The sequence below is a fragment of the Galeopterus variegatus genome, unplaced genomic scaffold (assembly GCF_000696425.1).
Source record: "Galeopterus variegatus unplaced genomic scaffold, G_variegatus-3.0.2 Scaffold2259, whole genome shotgun sequence".
NCBI lineage: Eukaryota > Metazoa > Chordata > Mammalia > Dermoptera > Cynocephalidae > Galeopterus > Galeopterus variegatus.
This window is the reverse complement of record NW_007728370.1, coordinates 227,661-237,641: the sequence shown is the minus strand read 5'-3', so window position 1 is coordinate 237,641 and position 9,981 is coordinate 227,661. Positions and strand designations below refer to the sequence as shown.

The 9,981-nt window shown below is 40.8% G+C and overlaps 1 long non-coding RNA gene across 2 annotated transcripts; it reads right to left on the bottom strand.

Annotated features, from left to right (window-relative positions):
- Positions 1–564: 564 nt before the first annotated feature.
- On the bottom strand, positions 565–7,738 carry LOC103597271. Of its 2 annotated transcripts, none has more exons than XR_551097.1 (3): positions 7,695–7,738; positions 905–1,082; positions 565–700 (listed from the first exon to the last, which is right to left on the bottom strand). It is a non-coding gene; the product is annotated as an uncharacterized LOC103597271 (long non-coding RNA). The 2 variants fall into 2 exon arrangements; XR_551096.1 differs by having other exon boundaries at positions 565–669.
- Between the last annotated feature and the right edge of the window lie 2,243 nt (positions 7,739–9,981).

Below are 9,981 nucleotides of genomic sequence, written 5' to 3'. Positions count from 1 at the left end.
TAATGACATCTCAATTGTAAAAAAATGTAATAAAAAGAGAAATACAGGGAATCACTGGGTATCCATCAGTCATTAACAATAGGTCATGGGCCAGCCCGGTGCGCACTGCTACAGTGCGCCGCTTGAGAGCGCAACGGCGCTCCCGCCGAGGGTTCAGATCCCACATACAGACCGGTTCCCGCTCACTGGCTGAGCGAGGTGCAGGCGCGACGCCGAGGGTTGCGATCCCGTTGCCGGTCCCGGTCCGGTACGGGCGCAACACTGAGGGTTGCGATCCGTTGCCGGACACGAAAAAAGACAAAAATAACCCCCCAAAAAAACAATAGGTCAAGTAAGGTTTTTTGGTAAATTTAAATTATCTTACCAAACTCTCATAATTTCTCTCCCACCTTTTTGGCTCCTCTGTATTAATTATCTATTGTTGCATAATAAATTACCCCCCAAAGTAGTGGTTTTAAACGATAATATTTATTTCATGGTTTCCGTGGGACAAATATTCAAACAGGGCCCAGCAGGGACTGCTGAAGACTGGAGGCCTGGAAACATCTAAAATCTTAATGGAGGCAGGAGGATCTGCTTTCAAGGTGGCTAACACATCTTGCTGGCAAGTTGTTTCCTTTCCACGTGGCCTCTCTGCACAGCTGCTTGAGTATCCTCACATCATGGTGGCTGGTTTTAACCGGAATGAGAGATTCAGAGACTGAGAAAGCAAGGTAGGAACTATTTTTTTTCATGACACAACCTCAGAAGTCATTTAGCAACATTCAAGACACTTTCTATTCTTTAAAATCAAGTCACTAAGTTCAGCCCACGTTAAAGAGAAGAATTAAGATCTGTCTGTTGAAAGGAAGCATATCAAAGAATCAAAGAGTATCAAAGACAATTTTAAAATCACCATACCCACCTTAGGTTTTTTCATGAATTTTGCTTCCTTTGCAGATCTCTGAAATGTTGGTATTCCTTAGGACTTCCTCTTTGAAATGTTGATTTTTTTTGTCCTCTTTCTTCTTATATTCCATGGCTTTGCTTGAAGACTCCCAAATCTATTTTAGGAATCCAGACTTCTCTCCTTAGTTCTAGATCTGCAAATGCAAATACCTTTTCACATCTATTTAAAATGCCCAAATGTACTTCAAATGCATTCTGTCCTTGAACTCCACAGAGAAATCAAGTAAGATAAATATAAAATGTCCACATGTTTTAGTGACAAGATGGTCATTGGCTGCCTTTCTCAGAACAATCTCACATAGCAGTTTCAAGATGTGGGTGAGTTTAAGGATGAGTGGGAGGTGAAAAAGGGGAATGGAATATGTGTAAAGGAATCTATCAAGGTGCTTAGCTGTGAAGGAAAGAAAAGAGAATAAACTCTAGTTAAGGGGGTAATAAAAAGTCAAGGAAAGTTTGCCTCTTTTTAAGAATGGTTCATCATATGAAAGTCAATTACTGTGATTCATCACATCAATAAACTCAAGGACAAAAACCATATGATTATCTCAATAGATGCTGAAAAGCATTTGACAAAATTCAACATCTCTTCATGATAAAGACTCTCAACAGATTAGGTATGAAGGAAAGTATCTCGACCTAATAAAATACATCCATGACAAGCCCACCACCAGTATCATTCTGAATGGGGAAAAACTGAAGCCTTTTCCCTTAAGAACAGGAACCAGACATGGATGCCCACTCTCACCACATCTATTTAACATAGTACTGGAGGTACTAGCCAGAGCAATCAGGCAAGAGAAAGAAATAAAGGGCATCCAGATTGGAAAAGATAAAGTCAAACTGTCCCTATTTGCTGATGACATGATACTATATATAGAAAATCCTAATGACTCTATCAAAAAACTCCTAGAGCTGGTTAATAATTTCAGTAATGTTGCAGGATACAAAATAAATGCCTCAAGGGCCGGCCTGGTGGCGCACTGCTACAGTGCGCCGCTTGGGAGCGCAGCGGCGCTCCTGCCGAGGGTTCGGATCCCACATACAGACCAGCGGCTCACTGGCTGAGCGAGGTGCGGGCGCAACACCGAGGGTTGCAATCTCGTTGCCGGTCCCGGTCCGGTACGGGTGCAACACTGAGGGTTGTGATCCGTTGCCGGTCATGAAAAAAAGACAAAAAGGAAAAAAATAAAATAAAATAAATAAATAAATGCCTCAAACCCGTCGCATTTATATTCTCCAATAATGAGCTAACAGAAAGAGAAATCAAGAAAGTAAGTCCATTTATAACAGTCACGAAAAAAATAAAATACCTAGGAATCAATTTAACAAAGGAGGTGAAAGATCTGTTCAATGAACTACAAACCACTACTGAAAGAAATTAAAGAAGACACAAAATGATGGAAAGACATTCCATGCTCTTGGATTGGAAGAATCAACATTGTAAAAATGTCTATGCTACCCAAAGCAAGCTACAGATTCAGTGCAATCCCCCATCAAAATACCAATGACATTCTTCATAGAAATGGAAAAAACAATCTCAACTTTCATATGGAACAACAAAAGACCCTGAATAGCCAAAGCAATCCCGAACAAAAAACATAAAGGCAGAGGCATAACACTACCCGACTTCAAATTATACTGATACAAAGCTATAGTAACCAAAACAGCATGGTACTGGTATAAATATAGACACTCGGACCAGTGGAGCAGAACAGAGAACCCAAAAATCACCCCTCAGGGTTACAGCCATCTGATACTTGATAAACGGTACAAAAACATGCATTGGGGAAAAGACTGCCTCTTCAATAAATGGTGCTGAGAAACTTGGATATCCATATGTAGAAGAATGAAACTAGACATGCACCTCTCACCATACACTAAAATCAACTCAAAATGGATTAAAGACTTACGTATAAGACCTGAAACTGTAAAATTACTAAGAGAAACTATTGGTGAAACACTTCAGGAACTAGGTCTGGGCACATATTTTATGAACATGAGCCCGAAAGCACAAGCAACAAAAGAAAAAATATATCAAACTAAAAAGCTTCTGCACAGCAAAGGAAACAATCAACAGAGTGAAATGACAACCTACAGAGTGGGAGAAAATTTTTGCCAACTATACATCTCACAAGGGATTAGTATCCATAACATACAAGGAACTTAAGCAATTACACAGTAAAAAAACAAATAACCCAATTAAAAAATGGGCAAAAGAACTGAATAGACATTTTTCAAAGGAAGACATACAAATGGCCAAGAGGTACATGAAAAAATGCTCAACATCACTAGTCATCAGGGAAATGCAAATTAAAACCACATTGAGATACCACCTCACCACAGTTAGATTGGCTATAATCGAAAAGAATGAGAATAACAAATGCTGGCAAGGGCGTGGAGAGAAGGGAACACTCCTGCACTGTTGGTGGGACTGTAAATTAGTACAACCACTATGGAAAACAGTATGGAGGTTTCTCAAACAACTACAGATAGATCTACCATATGATCCAGCAATCCCTCTTCTGAATATATACCCAAAGGAATGGAAATCATGTTGAAGGGATACCTGCACTCCCACGTTCATCACAACTCTGTTCGCAGTCGCCAAGATATGGAACCAACCTAAATATCCATCAGTGGATGATTGGATAAGGATACTGTGGTGTACACACACACACACACACACACACACACACACACACACACACACACACACACACTGTGGAATACTACTCTGCCATAAAAAAAAAAATGAAATCTTCCCATTTGCAACAACGTGGATGAGCTTGGAGAAACTTATGTTGAGTGAAATAAGCAAAGCACAGAGGGATAAATACCGTATGTACTCACACATAAGTGGGAGCTAAGAGATAAAGAAGAAAACAAAGACCATAGTGGTGCATTGGACTTGCACAGGGAGAGAACATGCCTAGGGACACAAAGTGGAGTGGGGGAAGCGGGATGAGGAGAGAGGTCGGGGATAATTGAAAGGATAATTGGGTGGGGGACATGGGGTATAATCACAATTTATGGTAATGGGCATGCTGCTAGTATGGATCTGGCCATCACATCTGAGGCACAAGTGGTGACAATTTGCTTTGTACTCCATGAATATTCATAACTAATAAAAACAAAACAAAACTTTTAAAATAAATAATAAATAAAATAAAAATTTTTTTAGTGGAAGACACTTGAGTATGTTGGGTACTGAGGGTAAAGATGCTGGGGGAGAGGATAATCGATCAGACAAGTTCCTGAGGTGGGAGAATTGGAGAAAAGGGCCTTCAAAGACTGAGGTGAGAGGAAAGAGTTAAGAGTGGACAGAATGTGGTCACGTGCACAGCAGTGGAGGGAAGGCACTTGAGAGAGTTCTTACCTTTCGGCCTCTTATAGGTTATGTACACAAGGGATATAGTATCAATAGTTTTCTTTTAAATGATGCCGGTTTTAGATACAGAGCCATTCTATCTCAATATCCTATCCCACAGAACAATTTCATTGCTTCATCTCATAAGCATAGATACGTTTTAATGAAACAACATTATTTTCTGAAAAATTTCTCTAAAATAGGCAAAAATAATTTTCCGTAAATTGCAATCACAATAATGCCTGGAATCTTTGTATGTTTTTATAGGCTATAAAGAACTCTTACATATTATCTCTTTAAATCTGACCAAAACCCCAAGTCAGAATTTCTTCAAAGTGTTTACATGACTTGCTCCAGGCTATGTTTTTTTTAACCTAGGTCTTCTTGCTCTAAATTCAGTGCTCTTTCCACTTATATTTTAGCTGAATTACTTGTATTTTTTATTGCACAGATAAACGGCATCAGTACATTGCACATATAAGTAGTCACATGTTAAGGGAACACAGTGCTATGTCGCAGATAGCCCTGCCACGTACTAGGGTGATGGGAACACATGCTGTCTAGGGCAGAAACTATGCTTTCTACTTGCCACAGGTCCCACAATACCCAGAATGGTACAAAGGATGTTGTATGACTTTAATAATTATTTATAAATCCTAAAGAGTCATAGGAGTCATCTGGACTCAGATATTTCTAATATAAACAACATTTCTTTAAAATCCTTGAATTGCATATTTTGTTTGTCTGTTTTTATTTTTAAGAGTCGTACTTAGGAATAACTCAACTTAGACACTTTGGATGAATTACAATCGTGTTTTCTAAATAGTTGTATTAAAAACACCAGTTGGAGAGTGATGTTGATAACACCATGGTCCAGGGTTCAATCCCTGTACTGGCCAGGGGGAAAAAACAAAGAAAGGAAGGAAGGAGAAAAACACCACAAGGTCATTTTAAATATCCTCTGTGTTATACTCAATCTACAAGATTTTCCTTTTGACCACTAATTCCCCCTCCCTAGAAGAGCTGAGTCATTATCTGACTCTAAGCCAGATTGACATCTTTGATCATTTTTACAATATGCATGTTTCCATGGACTTACCCCCCTGTATTTGGTTCCATAGCCAGCTTCAAAGACATCTTTGGCTCTAAGACAAACCCTTGTGGGCCGTGTTTTTTCCCCTCTTACAATTCTTCCATGAATTCTCTCATTTCTATGTGGTTATGAGTACAAATGCTGGACGCAGACTGCCTGAGTCCCATCTTGACTCTAATTCTTACCAGCTGTGTGACTGCGGACGTGTTCCTTAACCTCTCTAAGCCTCGGTTTCCTCTCTGTAAAATGTGACTATTGAAAGTACATATCTCAGAAGGATGCTATGAAGTATGAATATGAGTACAACAGTAGATGGAAACACAGAGAACTTTTCCTGGTATCAATAATTGATCAATTATAAGTAATAAACAATTGTTAGCCATATTCTTGCCCCACCTTCTTTCCTTGTTGGCTTGTCCCTTCCTATGTGTTATCTTTCCCTGCAATTTCTCTTTGGCAATATTGTCCTCATCATTTCTCCTCCTACACTATCCACAAGAAGTATAAACTCCCTGTTCTCTTATACTCACTGCCTGATATCTGTCAAGTTTCAACTACTGCATTAGTGCTTTGCTTCACAATATAATTTTAGTTTTCCTTGTTACCACCCTCTGCACTCTCACCCAACTCTATTATCAGGACTTTTCCAGAATGATCCCTAGAGGAAGATGATTCACCCCCCTGTATTGCTAGGGCAATTGTCAGAACCCTGCTGACATAGCCAATTGTATTGTCAGGTTAGGGCTCACACCCTTCAAATCCATTGTACAGACTGGGTCACAGACCCCTCATGTGCCAGACTGGGTCACCAGACCCCTCACATGTCTGGCTGGGTCATCAGACCCCTCACATGCCTGGCTGGGTTACCAGACCCCTCACATGCAGGTCCACACTAGGTAATTGGGAAAGATCCCGGGAGCCATTGACAGACAACATGAGCTCAGTCCTCAGCTTCCTCAGCAGCAGAGGTGTCCTCCTGGAGGGTCCCAGAGGCACTGGCAGCAATACCTTGCAGCAATAGCCTCCAGCAGCAGTAGTGGCCTCCCTGTGCCCCCCTAGAGGCATCTCAGGGTCAGGGGCTCTGTGGAACAGAGCCACTAGTCCTTTATGCTTAAGTCTGATAACCCAGGACACCTGGGTGTGAGACAGACAACCCAGGAACACCTGGGTGCACATGCACAATTACATTAGACAATAAACAAGGAACACCTGGGTGCACATGCATATTTACATCAAATGCTCGGCAAGATTCCAAACATCTGAGGGAGCCCTGACCACTTGTCTATATTTTCCATACATCGCTCCTTCTTCTATACTGCTTTCTATTTCTTTAGAGCATTCCCCATCCCATCTCTGACCCTACCCACTGGTGCAGGGAAGTGCCGACACTCAAATGCTGTCACCACCCCAAACACTCATGAAAGGTCTGCCATTTCATTTCTAATCTGCTGTGCGCCTTGTGAAGGTTACATCAAAATAGGTAGAACATTCACACTTGATTTCCCCAGTTGATTTCAAATTATCTCATGGACATTACTGAATTAGTGACACTTCGAAAACAATGTTTTAATAATCTAACATTAAGGTAGATTTAGTCAAATTTTCTCAAGAAAACGTTCACATTACTCAAACGTTTTACTCTCTAAAATATCGCACATAGTATGTCAGACATCATTGTTTTCGAGGCCTAAAATCCCTCTTTACACTGGGGAATGACCCCTCTCTCACCCCAACGTGGTGTGTGAGACTGCTGTCCACACATGACCACAACAGTGGGCCCCTGAGCCTGGCCTGGGCAATCATGGGATCCCAGTCCTACCTGGGCTCAAGGGTTAGGCACATGGATGACTAAGCCAAAGCAGGGGGAATCAAAAATCCTTCCATTAGGCATATGATAAGGATGCCAGGGTGGGGTACAGTCTTCCTTTTGCAAGGGGGAGCTGCCAGTGGCAAGCTTTCCTTCCCACAACTTGAACGGAGTTTTTTTTATGAAAGGAGAGAATAAGACCAATGTGCAAAGAGGAAAAAAAGAAAGAAAAAAAGGGGGTGGGAGAAAGATTTGCTGACATTACCTGAGCCTCAAAAAACAATTATACCTGAAGCAAGCTCATCCTTAAACATCCCAAGGCAGGAGATTGTCTTGTTTATCATGTGTCACCATAATTATCATACACCTAGGCACTCAATCAATACTTGTTGAATGCTTAAATAAATAAACAAGCCAGTGGATTTAAGTGAGTTACTTCTATCTCTTGAAAGGGAAGGTTCCCTGACTAACACACCTACCCAGGTGAGTCCCAGCCTTGCCCAGGTGTGCCCTCATCTCTGTAATAACAGACCTGCAGGAGCAAAAGAAAACATGACAAGTGAAGTGACAAGTGAACAATGAGTTTACTTCCAAAAAGAAAGAAATATTAAAATAACCAGAATGTTTATATCAAATTGTGTGGGACGGTACAAAGCCCTCTTAGGGCAGGATAGATGTTTTATAATGTGTCTATTTACAATGCTTTTGCAGTTTGGCATATGGAGAAATGCCAAGTGCTATTTAGTAATCTACACCACTTTTAGCTTAGGTGTATTTGTACCAATAAAGCATCATGCTCAACTAGTTAATTATATCTGGAACTTTTCTTGCTCTTTTATTAGCCTAAATCATAAAATTAAGTGATGTGTTAACAGATACTTGTAAGCACTGGTTTTTAGCCAAGAATGCAGAAGCACCTGTAGACCATTTAAGGCATATTTTTCTCACATGCCTGATTTAGTTATGTTTGGGGTGCAGTCTAGGCATTTGTATGTTTGGGATATACCTTCATGAGTACGTCCTACTCTGAAAGCCTGCAAAGGACACAGCCCAAGCAGGGCTCAACACTCTTGCCTTCTCTTAAGGTAGTAGGAAGCTGTCCTTTTCTGAAGACTGTTGCCTTGTTGTATTTCCTCTCCGTCGTGGGCTACCTGTACAGCATTCTTCCTTTAGTTCAGTCAATAAACATTTATTGAATGCCTAATCTTGCCAAGAAATCCGGTCGGCACTGGTGATGAAAGCATGGGTTTCTGCCCTCGAGGAGCTCACTTCACCTGGAGGGAGACAGACACATAATCAGAGAAGTGTAATAAAGTGTGACACATGCTAGGACAGAACTGAGTGTAAGGTACAGAGGGCACAAAGGGCAAAGTTACTCTGCCACTGCGTGTCACAATCTCAGGCACACAGACTGGAGTTGGGAGATGTGCGGGTACCTGATTTCTCATGGGCTTGGCATAGCAGAGTGGTCATTCACACCTTGTGGGTACTGACCTCTCAGGTGACTCTGGAATGTATCAGGTCAGACCTACTGGTTCAGTCAGGACATTATCTCAGACCAAGCTCACCTTTTCACCACACCATCAACTCCTTTCCTAGTTCTAGTTCTTGGAGGCTATACTTGCTAGTGTCCCCTCTCTTCTCCTCTGCTCCAGGGCAGTAGGGTAAAATCAGATCAGGACAAGGTACTGTGTGGAGGAGGATGTGGGGCCAAGTGACTCTAAACACTCAATTGTACTGGGGCCCCTGGGACGACAGCCCTCTCTCAGCCACACTGAATACTGAAGACTCAAGGTTCTGGCCAGAGTTCATGAACCCCAGCGACCTCTTCAATATCTCTTTTTACTTGATGACATTTTTTGCCAATAAGCAGTCCACAATAAACATTTTACTACATCATGCAAATTTTAGGAAGGGGAATTTTTTTCAATATTATTGAAAGTGCATGCATTATTTTAAGTTCTGTTCTTAAAAGCCTAAACAATTCATATTTTAAATGGAAATAATGAATTCTTGTCTATCTTATTTAGAGAGAGCAGAGAAAGCAACAAGAAGAAGAAAGGGGAGGATGTATAAAATGTTTATTGAAGCAAGTTGCTCGAGGTTTAATAAGAATGAAACTAGACCTAGGAAAAAAAAACTCATCAAGATGTCAAAAGTGGTTGCTTGGGGGCAGTGGGACATGGATGATATTTTCCTCTTCTTCCTGTTTTTCTGTTGTCCACTAATGAGCACATTACAATATGATGTAAAAGAAAGACCATTCGTTTTCAAAAGAAACTCACTTCAGTTATTCTACAGGTTGTATTTTTTACTCTCTTCCTCTCTATGAGATAAGTTTCCATTTTACTGACAATTTTCCATTATAGCCTTTCTTTTGCAGATGTTCACGTAGAGAAGAAATTAATGACGGCACTAAATTGTCTATACATTGACCAGTGATGGTCTAAGGATGTATTTCAGGTTTATACTAACTTTTGAGTGACAGCTGATTTGTCACTCCAATGTCCAAAGACAGTCCATAGCTCTGGTCACAGGTCAGACACCCTTGTGTAAATACAAAGTTCACTCTGCACAAGAGTGTGTCCCAAGCCCACTTTCTCCGTGAAGATTTCCTAACTATTCCGCCATTGGACTATATCTTGAACTTGTAGAGCACTCTATGTAACACACAAACTATTATTTATATGGCCTTGTATTCTGTAATTGTTTTTTTTTTTTTTTTTTTGTCTTTTTCCGTGTCCGGCAACGGATCGCAACCCTCAG